Source organism: Ornithorhynchus anatinus, chromosome 19 (assembly GCF_004115215.2).
Source record: "Ornithorhynchus anatinus isolate Pmale09 chromosome 19, mOrnAna1.pri.v4, whole genome shotgun sequence".
In the NCBI taxonomy this organism is placed as follows: Eukaryota; Metazoa; Chordata; class Mammalia; order Monotremata; family Ornithorhynchidae; genus Ornithorhynchus; species Ornithorhynchus anatinus.
The window spans coordinates 16,765,543-16,788,909 of NC_041746.1; the positions used below are offsets into that span (position 1 = coordinate 16,765,543).

General features: G+C 47.4%; 1 protein-coding gene and 1 non-coding gene across 2 annotated transcripts in view; both read right to left on the reverse strand.

Moving 5' to 3' along the window:
- The window catches only part of LRFN2 (leucine rich repeat and fibronectin type III domain containing 2), a 171,514-nt gene that overhangs the window by 105,373 nt on the left and 42,774 nt on the right, over positions 1–23,367 (reverse strand). The window lies entirely within an intron of this gene.
- Positions 15,658–15,795, reverse strand: LOC114805768. Its single transcript, XR_003753792.1, has one exon. It is a non-coding gene; the product is annotated as a small nucleolar RNA SNORA7 (small nucleolar RNA).

Sequence of the window (23,367 nt, forward strand, 5' to 3'; positions counted from 1 at the left end):
TGGAAGTGCCAAGCACTCTTCTAGGCACTGGGGGAGATACAAGGTTGTCAGGTTGTCCCAGGTGGAGCTCACAGTCTTAATCCCCATTTTACAGATGAGGGAACTGAGGCACAGAGAGGTTTAATGACTTGCCCGAAGTCACACAGCTCACAAGTGGCGGAGCAGGGATTAGAACCCACGACCTCTGACTCCCAAGCCCGTGCTCTTTCCACTAAGCCACGCTATTTCTCTTATGTTATGTTATACTCTCCCAAGTGCTTAATGCAGTACTCCGTACACAGTAAGCGCTTAGTAAGAAGCATCGTGGCCAAGCCACAGCTCTAGGAGTCAGGAGGACCTTGGTTCTAATCCTGACTCCCCCACTTGTCTGCTGTGGGAACTTGGGCAAGTCACTTAACTTCTCTGGGCTTCAGTTACCTCATCTGCAAAATGGAGATTAGTGCTTTGAGCCCCAAGGGGGACAGGGACTGTGTCCAACCGGATTACCTTGTATCTCCCCCAGTGCTTAGAACAGTGTCTGGCACAGAGTAAGCATTTAGCAACTACCATTAAAATAAAATTTAAAAAAAAATGCTAAGCACTGACTGACTGCTTGAGTTTGTGCCCAGTGCTGACCTTGGTAGGGTATGTAGAGTCCCAGGGTAGGTGGGCTGGTGAGCAGACTGGCCAGGGTCCCTCCTCTGCCAGCCTGGAGAGATGGCAATCGATACCCCTCTCTAGACCGTAAGCTCGCTGTGGGCGGGGAGCTTGGCGACCAACTCTGTTGCATTGTACTCTCCCAAGCAACTGATGGGTTGATTCTCAAAGACATCCATCCAGAGATGAAATGGAAGTGCTCATTCACTCATTCATTCCTCCAATCGTATTTATTGAACACTTACTGGGTCACAGCACTGTACTAAGCGCTTGGGGGAGCACGATACAACAAGAAGACGACATAGTCCCTGCCCACAACAAGCTCACAGTCTAGAGTGGGGAGAAAGACATCAATTCAAATAAATGAACTGCAGATATGTGCATAAGTGCTGGAAGTGGGGAAGAACAAAAGGAGCAAGTCAGGGTGATGCAGAAGGGAGTAGGAAAGGGGGGCTTAGTCAGGGAAGGCCTCCCGGAGATGAGTCTTCAACAAGGCTTTGAAGGTGGGGAGGGTAACTTTCTGTCAGATTTGAGGAGGAAGGGCGGTCCAGACCGGAGGCAGGATGTGGGTGAGGGGTCCGTCGTGAGATAGATGAGATCGAGGCACAGTGAGAAGGTTGGCATTAGAGGAGTGAAGCGTGTGGCTTGGGTTGTAGTAGGAGAGTAGCGAGGTGAGGTAGGAGGGGCCAAGGTGATTGACGGCTTTAAAACCAAGGGTGAGGAGCTTTTTTTTTGACGTGGAGGTGGATGGGCAACAACTGGAGTTTTCTGATGAGTGGGGAGACGTGTCCTGAACATTTCTGAAGAAAAATGATCCGGGTAGCCAAGTGAAATAGAGACTGGAGTGGGGAGAAACAGAAGGCTGGGAGGTCAGCAAGGAGGTTGATGCAGTAATCCAGGCAGGATAGAGTGAGTGACTGTATTAACATGATAGCAGTCTGGATGGAGAGGAAAGGGCATATTTTAGTGATGTTGTGATGGTGGGACTTAGAGGATTCATTGATGGATTGAATATGTGGGTTGAATGAGAGAGAGGAGCACGGATAACGCCAAGGTTATGGGCTTCTGAGACGGGAAGGATGGTGGCGCTGTCTACAGCGATGGGAAAGTCAGGGGGAGGACAGAGTTTGGGTGGGAAGATAAAGGAGTTCTCTTTTGCATATATTAAGTTTGAGGTGATGGGAGGACAAGCAAGTAGAGATGTCTTGAAGACTAGAGGAAATGCGAGACCGCGGAGAAGAGAGAGATCAGGACTGGAGATGTAGATTTGGGAATCATCCATAGAGAGGTTGTAGTTGAAGCCAGGGGAGAGAATGAGTTCTCCACGGGAGTGGGTGTAGATGGAGAATAGAAGGGGACCCTGAACAGAACCTTGAAGGATACCCACAGTTAAGAGGTGGGATGCAGAGGAGGAGCTCCTGAAGGAGGTTGGGAATGAACGCCAGAGAGATAAGAGGAGAACCAGGAGAGGACGGTTTCAGTGAAGCCGAGGTTGGATAACGTTTCCAGGAGAAGGGGATGGTCCATAATGTCGAAGGCAGCTGAGAGGTTGAGAATGATTAAGATGAAGTAGAGGCCGTTGGATTTGGCAAGAAGGAGATCATCGGTGACCTTTGAGGGTGGTTTCTGCGGAATGAAGGAATCCAGATTGGAGGAGATCGAGGACAGAACTGTGGGAGAGGAATTTGAGACAGCCAAGTAAATAACTTTCTCAAGGAGTCTGGAGAGGAATGGTAAGAGGGAGATCGGCAATAACTGGAAGGAGCCGTCGGGTCAAGGGAGGGGTTTTCTTAGGAGAGGAGAGCCATGGGCATGTTTGAAAACAGTAGGGAAGAAGCCATTGGAGAACCAACAGTTGAAGATGGCTGTTAGGGAGGGAGGAAGGGAGGGGGCAAGAGTTTTGATAAGATGCAAAGGAATGGGGTCGGATGCTCAGGTGGAGGGGGTGGATTTTGAGAGGAGGCAGGAGGTCTCCTCTAGAGATAGCGCTGGGAAAGATGTGAGAGTTGAAGTGGGGGCCGGAAGGGGGAGGGACTGCGGAGGGCAGGGGCGATTTCAGGGAGCTCGTGCCTGATGATATCAATTTTCTGGGTAAAGTAGGTGGCCAAGTCAGTGGGGGCAAGGGATGGGGGAGGTGAGGGTGATCAACATCATTATCATCATCAAACTACCTAGCTAGCTAACTGACTACCAGACCCCTTCCTCCATTTATTCACACACACGGTGAGCTTTGTTTTTTAACGATATTTCTTAAGCGCTACGAGCCAGGCACTGTACTTAAGCCCTAGGGTAGATACAAGCTAATCACGTTGGACACAGTCCAAGACCCACATGGAGCTCACAGCTTTAATCCCCATGTTACAGGCAAGGAAACTGAGGCCAAGAAGTGATGAATTCAAGGTCTCACAGCAGACAAGTGGTGGAGCCAGATTTAGGCAGATACACCCCTTCTCTCTCCAGTTCCCTCAAGTGCCATTATTGCATTGAACGTTCAGTGGTCGATGAGCTCTATTACACTGGAACCAAGATCCTCTGCAGGATAATAAGTTCTTTTATAAGGAATTGTTCCGTGTGTACTCATTTGCTTTTTAATCATGCTCTAAATGTGCATTTATACACTCTGCCCTAATGGCATGGAGAGAATCATTAGGATGTACTGCGACCATAATCCACGGTTTCAAAAGTCTCTAAATATGCCATTTCACTCCGTGATTCAGCTTTCTCCAAGTTCAAAAATAACTAGCCTGATAAAGTCACAACTTTAAAGTCAATTACTGGCTATTGCATGAAAACATTCATTTGCTTTTTGAAAATTATAATTCCAAATTAGGAAATCAGCTCACGGAAAGCTGCCTTCCCTTGATCTTCTAACGGCACCTATTGAGCTTGGAAACAGTAATGGAAATGGCATTCAGGGCCTCAAAGAGGAGAATGTAGGCTCTCCAAGGCCTAGTAGAAGCAGCATGGCCTGATGGATAGAACACAGCCGCGGGATTCAGAAGGACCTGGGTTCTAATTCCGTCCCTGACACTTGTCTGCTCTGTGCCCTTGGGGAAGTCACTTCACTTCTCTGGGCCTCAGTGACCTCATCGGTAAAGTGGAGATTAAGAGTGTGAGCCCCATGTGGGACAGAGACTCTGTCCAACCTACTTAGTTTGTATCTACCCAGCGCTTAGAACAGTGCTGGGCACATGGTAAGCGCTTAACAAGTACCGTAATTAATAACGATAACAAGAACATCTTTAGCCAAGGACCGTTCCTCCAGGGGGCAGAGCAAGGACACGACCAGGAAACCCCAGGGTCAGCTACAATTTATTTGATTACATTGAAATAAGCGTTTCACTGCAAATTATAGATAACGATACCCTCGTTCTCTTAAAATGCTGAAAGCGTGCATACCAATCTGCTGTCAGGTTTCAGCTGAGATTAGAAGCAGCAGGGTCACGTTAGAGCGAGCCTTGTTTTCTGGGCACTAGCCTTCTAGCTTAAGTAGAAACCAGAAAGCCCTTCTGGAACTATGAAGTGGTCTGAGCTCAAGAAATAATAATATCACATGTGTGCGAATACCATGGACTGCCTGAAAAGCAAACAAATGGACTTTGGAGTCAATTAAGCCAAAGTGGTCTTTGGAAGGCCATATGATTCGATTATAGAATAGTATATTTTGGACGCATAATCAGGAGGACTAATTCTCGGGAGAAGACACTAATGCTAGGAAAAGTCCAGGGAAAACATGGAAGAAGCAGACCGGCAGCTAGAAGGATAGAGACCATAACAACGATAATGGAAGAACCGTTAGAAAAGTTACGGATTATGACAGAAGACAAGACGTTCTGGAGAAAATAATAATGTTGGTATTTGTTAAGCGCTTACTCCGTGCCGAGCACTGTTCTAAGCGCTGGGGTAGATACAGGGTAATCAGGTTGTCCCACGGGAGGCTCACAGTTAATCCCCATTTTCCAGATGAGGTAACTGAGGCACAGAGAAGTGAAGTGACTTGCCCACAGTCACAGAGCTGACAAGTGGCAGAGCTGGGAGTCGAACCCATGACCTATGACTCCGAAGCCCAGGCTCTTTCCACTGAGCCACACTGCTTCCCATGAAAATATATCCATAGAGTCACTATGAATCAGAAATGACTCGAAAGCACTTGATAATAATAATAATAATAAGCACTTATTATAGTCCGGGGTAATAATAATAATGATGGCATTTGTTAAGCGCTTATTGTGCAAAGCACTGTTCTAAGCGCTGGGGGATACAAGGTGATCAGTTTGTCCCACGTAGGGCTCACAGTCCTAATCCCCATTTTACAGATGAGGTAACTGAGGCACGGGGAAGTGAAGTGACTTGCCCCCAGTCACACGGCTGACAAGTGGCGGAGCCGGAATTCGAACCCTTGACCTCTGATTCCCAAGCCCGGGCTCTTTCCACTGAGCCACGCTGCTTCTCCAAGATACAAGATAATAAGGTCCCACATGGACCTCCCTGGAGAACAGGAATTGAATCCCCATGTTGAAGATGAAGGCACAGAGAAGTTAAGTGACTTGCCCAGGGTCATACAGCAGGTATGTGGAAGAGCTGGGATTAGAACCCAGCTCCTCCAACTCCCAGTCCCATGCTTGTTCCACTAGGTCATGCTGGTTCCTGTGCCCAACTGGACTCCTGTAGCAAATGACTTGGCACATATCATAATTATTAAGTAGGGTGAGTTCGAAAGACATTCCAGGAGGTGAATCTAGAAATCAGCAGGGCCTAGTGGAAAGAGTACAGGGCTGAGAATCATGGGACCTCAGTTCTCTGCTACTTGTCAGCTGAGAGACCTTGGCAAGCTACTTAACTTCTTGGGGCCTCAGTTTCCTCATCTGTAAAATGGTTACTAAATCCCAGTTCTCTCTCCCTCTAAGACTGTGAGCCCCATGTGAGACAGGGACTGCGCCCAACTCAAATTGGGAGGGAGTCCCCATTTGTCAGAGCACCTCAATCAATCGGTTGTGTTTATCAAGTGCTTACCGTGCGCAGAGCACTGTGCTAAGCAGATAGGAGAGGGCAATACAAAGGAGTCGGTAGACGCTATTCCTGGCCTCGAGGAGCTTACAGGCGGGTATATTTCGCAGCGGATTAGCAACAGTTTCAAACATGAAGCCCAGCCCAACGCACAGCGCCGCCCACTCACTGAACACACACATATAAACCCACCGAGCAAAGAACCCAGACACACACCCTGACGCGGGGGACCTTACACGGCGTGGTTCCTGACACACAGACGGACAGATCGCTCGGAGCCCTCAGAAATTAATAAATCAGTGATCTTCACTGAGTGCTTACCATGTGCAGTTTGCACCCTGCACAACGATCCCTGCCCTCAAGCAGCTTACTGCTTGATCAATCAATGGTATTGATCAATCAATCAAAGGTATCGCTGAGCACTTACCGTGTGCAGAACACTGTACTAAGTGCTTGGGGGAGTAATAATAATAATAATGTTGGTATTTGTTAAGCGCTTACTATGTGCAGAGCACTGTTCTAAGCGCCGGGGGAGATACGGGATAATCAGGTTGTCCCACGTGAGGTTCACAGTTAATCCCCATTTTACAGATGAGGGACCTGAGGCCCAGAGAAGTTAAGTGACTTGCCCACGGTCACACAGCTGACGAGTGGCGGAGGCGGGATTCGAACCCGTGACCTCCGGCTCCCAAGCCCGGGCTCTTTCCACTGAGCCACGCTGCACAATATGACAGAGTTGGTAGACGTGTTTCCTGCCCACAAGGACCTTACAGTTTAGAGTGTCCAAAAGAGGACATTCCCACCCAAATATTCATTCGTTCATTCAATAGTATTTATTGAGCGCTTACTATGTGCAGAGCACTGTACTAAGCGCTTGGAATGGACAAATCGGTAACAGATAGAGACAGTCCCTGCCCTTAGACGGGCTTACCTTCTGGAAGGCACAGCTCTGGCCAGAGCACTGTGGACATTGAGACGTGGGAGATTCAGGGCAATTTAAATCCACTGATCATCTCCAAATTCTCATTAGCTCTCCCCGTCTAGACTGTAAGTGTGTGTTAATAGCATTTTTAAGGCGCTTACTAAGTGTCAGGCACCATACTAAGCACTGGGGTGGATGCAAGCTAATCAGGTTGGACACAATCCCTGTCTCACATGGGGCTCAGAGTCTTAATCCTCATTTTATAGATGAAGTAACTGAGGCACAGAGAAATGAAATGACTTGCCCGAGATCACACAGCAGACAAGTGGCAGAGTCAAGATTAGAACTCAGGTCCTCTGATTCCTAGGCCTGGGCTCTTTCCACTAGCCACACAGCTTCTCACTAGGCAACCCTGCTTCTCGCTGTGGGCAGGGAATGTGTTTACAAGTTCTGTCATATAATATTCTCCCAAGTGCTTAGGACAGTGCTCTGCACACAGCAAGCAGTCAATAAATACTATTGATTGATGGATTGATTGGTTGGTTAGCCAACAGATGCGACTCTCTTCCTGGACCTTTCCCTGCTGCTCCTTTTTTTCTCTTGTAGGAGAGATGCGAGTAATCGGGAAAATGCACTCGGATCCGTGACCTCTGGGCTCTTGACATTCTCCCCACCCCCAACCCCGTAGAACTTAGCATGTATCTTTAAATTATAAATTATAGATCATTTATTCATATTAATGTCTCTCTCCCCCTCTAGACTGTAAACCTGTTAAGGGCAGGGGACGTATCTGTTGATTCTGTTGTACCGCTCTCTTCCAAGGGCTTAGTACAGTGCTCTGCACATAGTACGGGCTCAGTAAACACCACTGATTGAAAATGTCCCGTGATAAGAGTGAACAGGGGGAGAATGAACAATAATCTGCCCCTGGGGAATAGAGATTTGCTGTAATTTCATGTTGGCGCAGGTTCTTCGCTGTACTTGTGGTCTTTGAAATTAGTATCCAACTGTTTCTACCTTGACTCACTCTAAAAAGCAAATTTTCCCTCTTTCCATTTTGTTCATTTATTGGTGTCGGATTCTCCATTTTCCTCCCATGATTATCTTGGATTTCTTTTTCCTTTTCCTTTTTTCTAACCTTCTACTATAATTACTATTATTGTGGCATTTCTCAAGTGTTTCTTAAATGCCAGACTCGGTGCGTAATAATGATCATCACAGTGCTATTTGTTAAGCCCTTACTAGATGCCAAGCGCTGGACTGAGCAGTGGGGTAGATGGAAGATGATCAGGTCAGACTCGGTCCCCGTCTCACAGGGGGACTCGGAAGAACCAGTCTGGACAGAGTCCGTGCCCTGCACGGAGCCCACAATCTAACCCTTTCTTCAAACACTCCCAGTTCATATCACCAGCACGTAGGCCTCCGGAAAAGCCCATTTCCGCAGGTTTTAGCCGGAAGCAAGATAGCCTGTCCTCTTAATCTCCTTCCACCGTGTCTTCAGGAGAACCCATTCTACAGACGAGTAAACGGAGGCACGGAGAAATGAAGCGACTTGCCAAAGCCACACAGCAGTCAGGTGGCAGAGCCGGGATTTGAAACCAGGGCCTTTGACTCCCAGGGCTTTTCTCTCTCCTTGGTCTCTGCATTTTTATTGGTGCAGTTAAGGCGAGACTATCTTCCAACCGGTTTAGGTGACCGCTGGCAGTGAGAGTCGGTTTGTCTGTGTTCACAACAGAACAGATTCACCGACTTTCGTTCTCCGTGGCCGTTTAAACCAGCGGCAGAGACGAAGAGGAGACATTATTGGAACTGTCAAACACATTTTGCTCCTAGCTCTGAGACGTCGGAGTCCCGAAGGGACTGTTTCAAGACCTCTGGGGGCCTCTGAGAACTCCGCCTCGAGCCTGAGAGACATCAGAGTGAGACTAAGAAGCTCCAGAGCCTCTCGCCGATCGTTTCAATAAAAACCCATGTAACGACCTAATACTACAGCATGTTATTAAAATCAAGTGTTATTGTACAAAATGCTCTCACAGTGGAATCTCTAATTACCAGCACTGCACAGTTCTACGTGTTGGTGCCGATTAATTCTGAACGGTTGAAATGGTTGGATTTCGTACGTAGAATTATCACTCGGGATTCTCACATTGGGACTGCCATTTGAGGTTGTCACGGTGGTCTCTCAGCTAACAAGAGACACCTCCCTCCCACCCCCAAGCAAGGGGCAGAGATGGGCAGGACAAAAGTTCAGCCCTTACTTCATTCAAATCAATACAGATCTCTTGCAAACAGTGGGTGCTCAGTAAATACCACTGATTGGTAACAGTTTCCTTGAGTGGAGCCTGTTTCTCTCAACGTGTTTTTTCCAGCTCCGAGTGCAATATGAATAGAAAGACCGAGTGGGGGGGACTTAGAGGGGGAAAGAGAGGAAAGACAGAGGACTTATCTGGTATCTCTAGGTGTCTGGACAGTGTAGTAGACATGAGGACAACCAGGGCGTGCATCCTGCTACTTTGATAAATCACCTCTCCCTCCAGTGAAAATCTGAGAGGCTCAGTTCTGTCCTCATCACCCCACATTCACCCCATATCCTCCAGAGCGTAAGCTAGACAGGGTATGGTAGACAGGGAATGTGTCTACCATAACTCTTCTGTGTTATTATATTGTACTCTCCCAAATGCTAAGCATAGTGCTCTGCACACAGTAAGCACTCAATAAATACAACTGACTGATTGATTGACTTAAATCTCCCCACTCCTGCCCAGATTTACTCCGCATTTGCGGGGGATAAAATATAGTACTTATTATGCCCTCGCTAGGTGCCAAGCAGTATACTGAGTTCTGGGGTAGATACGAGATAATCAGCTTGGCTATGGCTCTTGGCCTAGGAGGGAGGGAGAACTGGTCTTTCATCTCCATTTTCCAGAGGAGGCAACTGAAACCCCGACAAGTGAAATGACTTGTCCGAGGTCACACAGCAGGCAATTGGCAGAGCCAGGACTAGAACCCCAGTCTCCTGACTCCCGGGCCTGGGCTTTTTCCACTAAGTATAGAATAGTATCAGGATTTGGAAGACAAGAAGTTCCAGGCTTTTCTGGGAAAGAATTATTCCCACTTCTCCCTGCTACCATCCCCTCTGCTCTCTAGTACCTGTCCTTATCACTCTTGCTCTCAATTTTTTTTTTCTCTGAACCCAGTTTTCCAGATAGACATTTTATTGAATTCATCCCCCATGCCATGCTTTGCTCCAACTCGGATGTCCCAAAAGGCCACCGACCCAAGCGATTTAGCTCAGGAAATTCCTCCTTCCCTTCCTCTTGTCCCACTCCCTTCTGCATCACCCTGACTCGCTTCCTTTACTCATCCCCCCTCCCAGCCCCATAGCTTTTAAGTCCATATGTGTAATTCATTTATTTAGATTAATGCCTGTCTCCCCCTCTAGACTACCTGTTGTGGGCAGGGAATGTGTCTGTTTACTGTTATACTCTCCCATGTGCTTAGCGCAGTGCTCCGCACATAGTAAGCGTTCCAAAAGATACAATAGAATGAAGGAATGAAGGAATGCATTCCCTATGTGTGCAACCTCCTTATACAATCTAAGAGTCACAGCCTGAAGGGAAATCAAGGAAATGTGACCAGGAAACTTCATCCCCTGCTTATGAGTAAGCAGACACACAGAAATTAAAAGTCATCACTCCTATAATCGTTAACAGAAGAGGCACAGTAAACCGATGTAATGATTTCCCGATTAACCTGCTTTCTTGGCAGGCAGAGCTGAGCAGAGAAATCAATTCTAACCCTGATACTTCTTCTAATGCAGCGTTAACACTGGGGTACTGATATTTCTATAGCCAGAGACGTTGGAGGTCATTGCTGTATTTTCCAATTTCCAACAGTTTACTCCTCACTCAGACAGAAGTCCTGGATTTCTGTCCGAGTAATGATTACCGACTGTGGTATTTGTTAAGCACTTACTATGTGCCAAGCACTGAACTAAGCTCTGGAGTAGATACAAGCTAATCAGGTCCCACAGAATCAGGTTCCACAGGGACTCTCAGTCTAAGTAGGAGGGACCATCCGTTTTGAGTCCCCATTTTGCAGATGAGGAAACTGAGGCATGGAGAAGTGAAGCGACTTGTCCACGTCACACGGCAGGCAAGTGGCGGAGCCGAGATTAGAAGCCAGGTCCTCTGACTCCCAGGCCTGTGCTCTATCTACTAGGCTACCCTGCTTCCCCCGTGAGTTGACCCGTGTGGAAAAGAGTGATTTGAACTCTCCAGTTAGACTTTATAGCGGAAAATTCTGCCTTTGAACTATCCTGAATCCCCTTTTGACGAAGCAGCCCTACCAAGCCCCCAGGATCCACAGACGACTGAGTTTAATAATAATAATTACAGTTCTTGTTAAGTGCCTTCTATGTACCAAGCACTGTGTTAAATACAAAATAATCAGGCTGGACACAGTCCCTATGCCCCATAGGGCTCACAGTGTAAGTAAGAGATTTAAAAGATTTAATCCCCATTTTACAGATGAGGAAACTGAGGCAAGGGGACGTTAAATGACTTGCCCAAGGTCACATAATGGGTAAGTGGCAGAATCAGGATTAGATGAGGTACCTCTAGACTGTGAGCTTGTTGTGGGCAGGGGATGTGTCTGTTTGTTGTCGTATTGTATCGTGCTCTCCCAGTCACTTAGTAATAATAATGTTGGTATTTGTTAAGCGCTTACTATGTGCCGAGCACTGTTCTAAGCGCTGGGGTAGATACAGGGTAATCAGGTCCCACGCGGGGCTCACAGTCTTTGCTTTGCACACAGTAAGCGTTCAATAAATAGGATTGAATGAATGAATCTGTAAAATGGGGATAAGACTGTGAGCCCCTTGTGGAATGTGGACTGTGTCTAACCCTATTAGGATGTACCTACCCCAGAGCTTAGAACAGTCCCTGGCACTTAGTGAGCGCTTGACAAATACCATAAAAAAAAAATCCAGCACCTTTGCTTCAGATGCGTTCACGTCACCTCTATCCACATGTGTTTCACTCCGCACCTGAGATAACCGAGACATCCTGCGGCTCACGCTACCGTCGTAAATGATCATCTTTCCTGGCATATGACAAATGACGTTTAAACAGTTTGCTCTCTGTATGCAAATGCACAAGTCAATTTACATTCATTTGCCCTTGATGGGTGTCTGAAATGTACAAATCTGATTGGTGTGTGATTTGTAAGTATCTAATTTATTAATCAATAAAACATAATGTAAATATATGAGGATCCCGGTTTCCAGCCGGGCTCCATATATATGTAAATAGTGTAATCTTTCAATCTTCTTGTTATGTAAATGTTAATATAAAACTGACAGTAATAGTAGTTTGCAGAACTTGAGAGGCAGAAGAAGCTGAAATTTACACTGCTCTGTAAATCACCTGTGCCCCGAAACCAGCAGTCTGTTCAGAAAACCTTGACGGAACTGAGGGAGGTGGCCAGACAGCAGACTTCCTGTAGACGACTCACTTCACATGCTAAACGTTGTCCTGAATAGCAGACAGATGTTCTATGGGGGACACGGTCTACACCGCCTTCTCCTGTGCTTCTGCTCTTTTGGGATGATTCATTAGGTGGATCCTGTGGGTGCTGGTGATGGAAAGGAACCTCTAGCTTAATTGGCCCTAAGATGACCTGTTTCTTCTTCTCAGAACTCCCCCAATTTTCTCCTCAGAAAGTTCTCCTCAGAACCGACTTAGAAGACCCCCAACCCAGGGGCCTAGGGTACGAAGACAGGGCTGGTCGTAGCTGGGGGGTGGAGGAGGTAGAGTGACTTTCTGGAACCTTGGCTTTGGTCTGGGGATGACCTAAATTCTTTGAGGGAAGGAGAAAGGGGAGGAAGGAAGGAGAGAGGGAAGGAAAGAGGGAGGAAGGGGCAGGTTCAAGAAAAACACTCTCAGGAAGTGGCAGGGAATGTATCTGTTTCTTATATTGTACTCTTCCAAGTGCTTAGTACAGCGCTTTGCAAACAGTAAGCGCTCAGTGGGTGCTACTGAATGAGAAATACAGACCAGGGAGGTTTGAAGAGAAACTATTACACCAGTGAGTTGTTCAGGTCCTTAAAAACGTTCACTACCCATGGTGGTTTGAGGGTCCCAGCAGAAGGGTGCTGGCTGGGGCCTCCACTTCTGGACACTACAGGAGTTAACTCCACTGAACCCCCTAAAACCTCTATCTCATGTCTCCCATCACACCTCAAAGCCACCGCCTCTAGGGAGATGTCCTGGATTTACTCATTCCAACAGAGCAAGCTGAGACCCTCGAACTCATGACTGCATTTTCATGGGCCCAGGGAAGGGTACCGCCTGTGTATCTGTCTGTTCTCCCCTAACAGAGTGGCAGCTCCCTGAGGAAGGGGACGTTTTCTACTTTTCAACTCTCACTGCCAGGAATGTCTTCCTGAAGGCTAACCAAAATATTACCATTTAAATATTATCATTGGTTTTAAAGAACTCCACCGCCTTGCCTCCTCCTACTTCACCTAGCTTCTCTCCTTCTACAACCCAGCCCAGACACTTCACTTCCCTAATGCGCACCTTCGCACTGTGCCTCGCTCTTGCCTATCTCGACACCGACCCCTAGCCCACGTCCTGTCTCTGGCCTGAAACGTCCTCCCTCCTCAAATCCTACAGATAATCAGTCTCGCCCTATTTAAAGCCTTATTAAAGGCACATCTCCTCCAAGAGGCCTTCCCAGGCTAAGCCCTCCTTTCCTCTTCTCGCACTCCTTTCTGCGTCACTCCGACTTGCTCTTCCCCCCTCTCAGTGCCACAGCACTTCTGTACATACCTGTAATTTATTTGTATCGATGTCTGTGTTCCCACCTCTAGAATGTAAGCTCATTAGGGGCAGGGAGAATGTCTGCTTATTGCTATATTGTACTCTCCCAAGCACTTAGTTCAGTGCTCTGCCCTCAGTAAGTGCTTAATAAATGATTGAATGAATGAATCAGGACATGCTCTCTTGGACTGCCCTCATGGGGGGGTGAAAGATGTATAAATCCCCTCATCTTATTCACCTCCCCCCAACAGGGTGGTGACAATAAAGATGACACAAGCACGACCCCGGTCTGGCGTCTGATCCGGGGGCCCTCCGGGCTTGGACAGATCAATCGCCTCGACAGGGATGACAGGGAGAGACTGCTCCTTTTGTGGAATTCCATCGACTGCTGGATATGCGTGAGACAGGAGAGGAGTGCGTTGTCTTGTTGTGCTAGGGCTTCCAAACCCAAGGACGGTGCTGCTTGACTCAATTCCATTTTAATTCATTCCAAAGTGCCAAAGCTGGAGAGTCATTCTGAAGGCTCGAATCCCGGCAGAGTTATCGCTACAAGCAATGTGGTCTAGTGGAAAGAGCCTGGGCTCGGGAGTCAGGACCCCTGGGTTCTAAGCTTGTTGTGAGTAGGGGACGTTCCTACCAACTGTCACGTGGACTCTCCCCAGTGCTCTGCACATAGTAAGCGCTCGATAAATATAATTGATTGATTGATGCCAGCTCCACCATTTGTCTGCTCTGTGACTTTGAACAGGTTATCTAACTTCTCTTTACCTCTGTTTCCCTATGTTCAAAATGAGGAAAAAATACCTGATCTCCCTCTATTTTAGACTGAGGGGCCCCGGGTGTATCTGACCTGATTATCTTACATCTACCCCAGTGCTTGACACATAATACACACAATAGGCGCTCCATAAATACAACTGGAAGAATGAATAATAGTGTTCTAGTCTAGTATTTCTCTTACCCTTCACTTTGATGCCTGTCTAGACTGTAAAGTCGTCATGGGCAGGGAACATGACTACCTACTCTGTTGCTTTGTACTTTCCCAAGTGTTTAGTACAGTGTTCTGCACACAGTAAGGCTCAATCAATACTATTAATTGATAAATGGTAATAAGCACCTAACAGATAGTAGTAGTATGTGAGCTCTGCACAAGTAAGCATTCAACAAATACTACTGATTGATTGATAAATTCATTATTATTATTACTAAAGTGTCCTAGGGCTCAAGTGAGATTTCAGGATCCAGGAAGTTAAAAGGAGGACTTTAAACCTTTGGATTCAGTCACCCACCCACTCGCCGAGAGCAGACATCATCCCCAGTAGCTCCCAAACTGTCTCATAGGGTCTACCATAATAATAAATAATAATAATTGTAGTATTTGTTAAGCACTTACTCTGTGCCAGGCACTAGACCAAGCACTGGGGTGGATACAAGCAAATCGGGTAGGATCCAGTCCCTGTCTCACATTCATTCATTCGTTCATTCACTAGTATTTATTGAGCTGTTACTACGTGCAGAGCACCGTACTAAGCGCTTGGAATGTACAAATCGGTAACAGATAGAGACAGTCCCTGCCCTTTGACGGGCTCACGGTCTAATCGGGGGAGACGGACAGACGAGAACAGTAGCGATAAATAGAATCAAGGGGATGAACATCTCACACGAGTCTTAATCCCCGTTTTCCAGATGGGGTAGCTCAGGCCCAGAGAAGTGAAATGACTTGTCCGAGGTCATCCAGCAGACAAACGGCAGAGCCGGGATTAGAACCTAGATCCTTCTGACTTCCAGGCTCATGCTCTATCCATTAGGTCACACCGCTTCTCTGCCGCCTGCTGTCAATAGCCCCTTGGCCACTCACCATGTGAGGTGTCTGTGCCAGGCCAAAGAGGCAAGAAAATTGAATATACTACAGTGGAGTGGATATGCACTATCCCCTCCCACAAGAAGTTTACAGGCAACGGGGGGAAGACAGAAACTAAAATAGATTGTGGATAAGGGAAATAGTCAAATATTAGGCTATTACGTGGCAAGCACTGTGGTCTTGTCTGGTCTTATGCTGTGGAATTGTTTCTGTCCCATAGCGATGCCATGAACGCATCCCTCCCAGATGTCCCACCTCCATCTGCAATCATTCTGCTAGTGTATCCATAGAGTTTTCTCGGTCAAAATCTAGAAGTGGTTTACCGTCGCCTCCTTCCAAGCCGTAAACTCGAGTCTCTGCCCGTGACTCTCTCCCGTGCCGCTGCTGCCCGGCACGAGTGAGTTTTGACGTGTAGCAGATTTCTTTCCACTCGCTAGCCACTGCCCAAGCTAAAAATGGAATGGGTATGCCTCCGCTTGACTCTCCCTCTTGTAGCCGAGACTGGTAGAGCACTGGAAACTCTCCAGGTGCGATCCTGAGAGGGTAAGCACTGTGATAAATGCATGATAATTAGTTGGAAAAAATTATATAATTAATTAAGAATCATAATTATTTTATATAATTATATCCCTGTCCCACCTAGGGTTTGCAAGGAGCGTGGGTCAGTGGAAAGAGCCGGGGCTTGGGAGTCAGAGGGCGGTTCGAATCCCAGCTCTGCCACTTGTCAGCTGTGTGATCGTGGGCAAGTCACTTAACTTCTCTGCGCCTCAGTTACCTCATCTGTAAAATGGGGATTGAGATTGTGAGCCTCACGTGGGACAACCAGATTACCCTGTATCTACCCCAGTGCTTAGAACAGTGCTCGGCACATAGTAAGTGCTTAACAAATACCAACATTATTATTATTATATTTTATCCTCATTTTAGACATAAGGACCTTAGGGTCCAAAGAAATTAGGTGATCTGACCAAGGTCTCATAACAGGCAAGGGGTGAAGCTGGCATTAGAACCCAGGACCCTTGTTTTATTCCTCTGCCAAGGTGTGGGTCTGGTCGCACTGTGGAATGGGATGGATTAGTGGGAATCTCTGACCAGTTAGATCCAGAGGGCCTAAGCCAAGTAGGGTAAAGCCTCCCACTGCCTGTCAGTCCCCAGGGGTCCTGGCTGCAGTCAGATTCCTGCTATTTCACAGTAAGCCCCCTCTAGCCAATCAATCATATTTATTGAGCACTTACTGGGTGCACGGCACTGTACTAAGTGCTTGGGAGAAGCTCACTGTGGATGTCGACCAACTCTGTTATACCGTTACGTTGAATTCTCCCAAGCGCTTAGTGCAGAGCTCTGCACAGAGTGAGCGCTCAATAAATACCATTGATCTTGGAGAGAGACCTCTCCTCCCCGGCCACCTTCCTTGGACCCCATAGCCAGAAGCTGATGCAGAGTGGAGACGTGTGACTGTGAGCCCGGTAGGGAGCCAGGACGATGGAGCGATCGATTGGACCGCCGTAATTCTCTTTGGCTGCCTGCGGTGAGACGGGCAGAGAGGGCTGGGGGAAAGCGGATGGGGAGAGATTTATAAATGGCTATCGTCAGGTGGGGTAGCAGGTGGGATGTTGTGGAGAAGAATGATGCTGCGGAGTAAGTTTACACAGAGCCTGTAAACCTACTGGACTGAATTCATTCATCCTGTAGCCAGGGTCCACTGTTATTCTGCTTGGGGCTCTCTCTCTCTTTCTCTCTCTCTTTCTCTCTCCCTTGCACTCTCTTCTTCTCCCTTTCTCTCTCTCTGACTGATCAATCTTCCCCGGCAAGACAGAACAAACCTCTTAGAATATAGTATGAACAGAGCCAGTGCTGGTTTCTTCTTCGTTTAACTTTTGGAATCCCTCAAAGCCCAGTTTTGGGTCCCTTTCTATTCTCCATCCACACCCGCTCCCGTGGAGAACTCATTCACTCCCATGGCTTCAAATACCACTTCTACTCAGGTGATCCCCAATTCCACATCTCCAGCCCTGATCGCTCTCCCTCTCTGCAGTCTCGAATTTCCTCCTGCCTTCCAAGACATCTCTCGGATGTCCTGCCATCACCTCAGATTTAACGTACCCAAAACAGAAATCGTTATCTTCCCACCCAGGCCCTGTGCTCCTCCTGATTTTCCCCATCACCGTAGAGAGCACCACCATCCTTCCTGAATCCCCAAACCATAACCTTGGCATTATCCTTGATTCCTCTCTTAATACACATATTCGATCATATCACTAAATCCTGTCGGTTCAATCTTCACGACATTGTCCTTTCCTCTCGCTCCAAACTGCTACTCTATTAATCTAAGCATTTATCCTATCCCACCTTAATTACTGCATCAGTCCCCTGGTTGACCCCCCCACCCCGTCTCTCCCTGCTCCAGTTCACACTTCGCTCTGGTTCCCAGATCATTTTTCTACAGAAACTTTCAGGCAGTGTTTCCCCACTCCTCAAGAACCTCCAGTGGTTGCCCATCTACTTCCACATCAAACAAAAACTCTTTAAAATTGACTTTAAAGGACTCAGTCAGCTCTCCCCCTCCTTCCTCACCTCGCTACTTGCCTACTACAACCCAGCCCACATACTTGGCTCCTGTAATGGCAACCTCCTCACTGTAGCTCGACTTTATCTATCTCACCACTGACCTCTCGCCCACATCTCGTCTCTGGCCTGGAATGCCCTCCCTCTTCACATCTGACAGAAATTGACTTTCTCCACTTTCAAAGCCTTACTGAAAGCAGATCGTTCAAGAGTCATTCAATCGAATTTATTGAGTGCTTACTGTATGCGAAACACTGAACTAAGCATCTGGGAGAGTCCAACATAACAATAAACATATTCCCTGCCCACAACAATCTCACAGTCAGTGTCGGGCTTTCCCAAGCACTTAATACATTCAATTTCAATAGTATTTATCGAGTGCTTGCTATGTGCAGAGCACTGTACTAAGCGCTTGGAATGTACAATTGGGCAACAGATAGAGGCAATCCCTGCCCAATGATGGGCTTACAGTCTAATCAGTGCCCTGAACACAATAAGCTCTGAATATACGCTATTAATTGATAAATTGATTGAATGGCCTCTCCAATAACCCTGTGAGGTATGTAGAAAATCTAAGCCCGTCTAACCAGGACCCCTCAACTTTCTGTGCCCAGCCTGACCCTAGAGCCTCATCACCACCCGAGGCTGGGTTCATAGTCAGCTCACACAACTGCTGTGAGCAATCCACAGTCAAAGATTGAAGCGTCTCGACTCTGGGGCAGAGAAGGCCTTGTCCATGGGTCTTCCGAGCAGCCGTGACAGTGATTTCTAGCCTTCCTCACCCCCAACACTCTCCAGCAAATCATCCCTACCTCCAGCACACCCTTCATAATAACAATAACGGTATTTAAGTGCTTACTATGTGCCAGGCACCTTTCTAAGCACTGGGGTGGATACAAGCAAATCAAGATGGACACAGTCCCTTGTGGGGCTCACAGTCTCAGCCCCCGTTTTACAGATAACTGAGGCCTAGGCAAGTGAAATGACTTGCCCAAGGTCACACAAAAGACTAAAGGCGGAGCTGGGATTAGAACCCACGACCTTGCCCAGGGCGAGAGGATTCCCAGGGGCCTATTAGGAAAATCCATCTTTCCAAGGGCAGTCCTCGGCAGCTCTTCATTTTCCTTTGTAAGTCTTCTGGGAGTGAAATGGAATGTCTAGTTCTGGGAGAGTGGGAAAGGATAATATTGCCTGAGGTGGGGGAGGAGGGGTTTGACAGCTGCCTACAGAGTTTCGGTATAGTCGGAACCATAAAATATAATGGTATTTTCATTATGAAAGGAAATGCAGAGCAATAGCAAGCCATTTGCCAAGACTTTTGTCTTTTTTCCTTCTTGCTCGGAGGGACAGCTAACCCCATTCGTAGTAACGAATGCAACAGGCAGGCTGCACACTGCTTTCTCCCAGACGTGCAAATAATAGCAGCATGGGGCCTTTGATGACAGCCGTGTTCTTCCTACGTGGGACTTGCAGGCCCTCGGAGATGAAAAGTATTAATTAAAAAAAATGCTTTTTCACTCTTGCGTTTTAGACTCCAAGAAGTTGCCTACCACCTATTTGCATCTTGGTCTGTTTAGCAGGGCGGGAGGAGGAAAGGGGAGATTGTCTGAGAGTCACAATATGATAATGATAGTAATAATATTCATTCATTCAATAGTATTTATTGAATTATTGTCTGAGAGTCACAATATGATAATGATAGTAATAATAGGCAGGGAATGTGTCTGTTATACTGTTATATTGTAACAGTAATAATAACGATGGTATTCGTTAAGCGATTACTATATGATGAGCACTGTTCTAAGTGCGGGGGTAGATACAAAGTAATCAGGTTGTCCCACTTGGGCTCACAGTCTTAATCTCCATTTTACAGATGAGCTAACTGAGACACAGAGAAGTTAAGTGACTTGCCCAAGGTCACACAGCAGACAAGTGGCAGAGCCGGGATTAGAAGCCATGTCCTCTGACTCCTAAGCCCATGCTCTTTCCACTAAGCCATGCAGCTTCTCCCAGAAGCACTTAGCACAGTGCTCGGTGCATAGTAGGCGCTTAATAAATACTGTTGATTATTGTTATTAATACTATTGTTAACAATAATAATAATAACGGTATTTGATAAGCACTTATCAAATTCCAAGCACTGTGTTGAGCAACGGGGTAAATACCAATAATCAGGATAGACGCTGTCCTCGTACCAGAGTCTAAGGGCAGGGACTGTCCCTATCTGTTACGGATTTGTACATTCCAAGCGCTCAGTACAGTGCTCTGCACATAGTAAACGCTCAGTAAATACTTTTGAATGAATAAAGTAGGAGGGACAAGAGATGTTGAATTCCCTTTTTACAGACATGGTTCAGAGAAGTTGTGACGTGCCCAGGGTACAATTTAGCAGGCAAATGGCTGAGGTAGGATTAGAACCCAAAGGCCTCTGAACATCCAGGTCTTTGCTCTTTCCCCAATACCATGTTATCAATCAAGGAAGGAGGGGGCAGTTGTCACCTTGCCCTTCTTCCATTCCTCTCCAAACTCGTTGAGCGAGGTGTCTATACCCGCTATCTCAAGTTCCTCTCCTGCAATTCTCTCCTTGACCCCTTCCAATCTGGCTTCTGTCCCCTTCACCGCACAGAAGCCGCCGCCTCAAAGGTCACCAGTGAGAGCCTTCTTGCCAAATCCAATGGCTTCTGCGCTTTCCTCATCCTCCCTCAATTTCTTACCTGACTTCGACCCTGTCGACCATCCCCTTCTACTGGGAACATCAAACCTCGGCTTCACTGACACTGTCTTCTCCTCATTCTCCTCCTCTCGCTCTCTCTCTGGCCACTCAGTCTCTTTCGTGGACTCTCCTTCTATTCTCCATCTACACCCACTCCCTTGGAAAGTTCATTCGCTCCCATGGTTTCAACTGCCACCTCTATGCAGACGATTCCCAAATGTCCATCTTTAGCCCCGATCTCTCTCCGTCTCTGCAGTCCTACGTTTCTTCTTGCCTTCAAGACTTCTCTACTTGGATGTCCTGCCATAACCTCAAACTTAAACAGGTCCAAAATAGAACTCCTCATCTTCCCACCCAAACCCTGTTCTCCTCCTGACTTTCCCATCGCTGTAGACAGCACCACCGTCCTTCCCGTCTCACAAGCCTGTAACCCTGCCATCATTCTCGACTCCTCTCTCTCATTCAACCCACATATTCAATCCATCACTAAATCCCGTAGGTTGAACCTTCACAACACTGTTAAAATTCTCCCTTTCCTCTCCAACCAGATGGCTGCCAAGCACTCACAGCAATTATCCTATCACTCCTCGATTACTGTATAGCCTCCTTGCTGACCTCCTTGCCTTCTCTCTCTCCCCACTCCAGTCCATACTTTGCTCCGTTTCCCAGATCACTTTTCTAGAGAAACATTCAGTCCACTTTTCCTATTCCTCAAGAAACTCAAGTGGTTGTCTAACCACCTCAGCATCAAATCAGAAATTACTTACCATCGGCTTTAAAGCCACTCAATCACGTTGCCCCCTCCTACCTCACCTACTCTGCTACTATAACCCAGCAGGCATACTTCACTCCTTTGATTCCAACCTACTCACTGCACCTCCATCTCATCTATCTCACCACCGATCCCTCTCCCACATCCTGCCTCTGTCCTGGAATGCCCCCTTCTTTATATCTGACAGAAAATTACTCTCCGCTCCTTCAAAGCTTTACTGAAGGAACATCTCCTCCTCCAAGAGGCCTTCCCTGATTAAGCCCTCTTTTCCTTTTCTTCTACTCCCTTCTGTGTCACCCTGACTTGCTCCCTTTATTCATCCCCCTCCCAACCCCAAAGCACTTATATACATAGCTCTAATTTATTTCTTTATATTAATATCTGTCTCCCCCTCTAGCCTGTAAGCTTGTTGTGGACAGGGAATGTGTCCGTATATAGTTGTGTTGTACTCTCCCAAGCGCTCAGTACAGTGCTTTGCACACTGAAAGTGCTCAATGAATACAATCGATTGATTGGATGACATCAAGGCAATCAATCAGTGTACTGAGGGCTTAATCAGTTCAGAACTCTGTACTAAGCACTTGGGGAGAGGACATTAGACTTAGAAGATGTAATCCCTGCCCTCAAGAAGCTTACAGGCTAATGGGGAGACAGACTTTAAAATAAATTATGGGGAAGCGAAGCCACTCAGGGTAAGGATATTTAAGTGTATAATCGCACTTATATGTGTGGTGGGCTAGGGTGGGGTGAATACCTAAGTACTGAGGGGGCTCCATTACACCTGCATAAGTGATGCTATAGATAGGGTAAATAGGATGGGTAGATGAGAGGATAATCAGGGAAGGCTTCCTGGAAGAGATGGGGACTTTTAGTAGAGCTTTGGAGGTGGGGAGAGTGGTGGTCTGTCAGATGAAGCAGTATGGCTCAATGGAAAGAGCCGGGGCTTGGTAGTCAAAGGTCCTGGGTTCTAATCCCAACTCTGTCACTTGTCAGCTGTGTGACTGTGGGCAAGTCACTTAACTTCTCTGTGCCTCAGTTACCTCATCTGTCAAATGGGGATTAACTGTGAGCCTCATGTGGGACAATCTGATGACCCTGTATCTACCCCAGCGCTTAGAATAGTGGTGTGCACATAGACTCCCAGGCTCATGCTCTATCCATTAGGCCACACTGCTTCAGTGGAATTTACTGAAGGTTTACTGTGTGGCGTTTAACAACTACCAACATTATTATTATTATTATTATTATTATGAAGGGGGAGGGATCACAGGGAGGAGGGAAGGTGTGAGTAAGAGGTCATCAGAGCAAAAGATGAGAGTGTGTCAGACAAGCAGAGTTTGTAAGAGGGTGTGGCCTCTAGGACCTGGCAGATCTGGACTACTGTGACAACTCTGGGCCACGACCCTCACAACTCCCACTCCTTCCGGCCGAAGAAGGAGGCAACACCCGTTCTTCTGCTGGTACCTTTCTGGCCGTGGCTGTGGAGAGAAGGCCCCTCTCGTAGACTTCAGAGACAAGCGAGGTCAGAAATAACACTGGGGTCCAGAACTCCTCCTCACCCACCTCGGCTTCCTCTTTTTGCCCCAGTTTCCCCATTTGTAAAGCGGTAAAAGGGCCCTGGTTCATTAAACGTACCCCTTCATCCATTAGACCGTGAGATCCCCGTGGGCAGGGACTGTGTCTGCCAACTCAAGGGTACTATCCCAGGCACTTAGTGCAGCGCTCTGCGCACAGTTAGCTGCCGAACGAATACCGCTGTCCGACTGGAGTCATCCCACCCTCCCCTGCGGCAACAACTTGGGAGGGAGGGAAGCAGCGGCAGCGAGCAGCCTCTACTTAATTTTGAGCGCCCGGTAGGTCGTGGAGATCACGTTGGCTGCGGCGGTGGGGATGGTGGTCCCGACGACTGTGGCTGTGACGAGTGAACTTTGGGATGAAAGCGCCTTGAACCTCTCCTCCCCAGCCACACAACACCTGACTGCTTTTCCATTGGTTTGTTCATTTTGTTTGTCCCTTGGTGCATCTGTGTCCCTGTCTCGCCAGTTCCCTCTCCCTACTTTGATACTT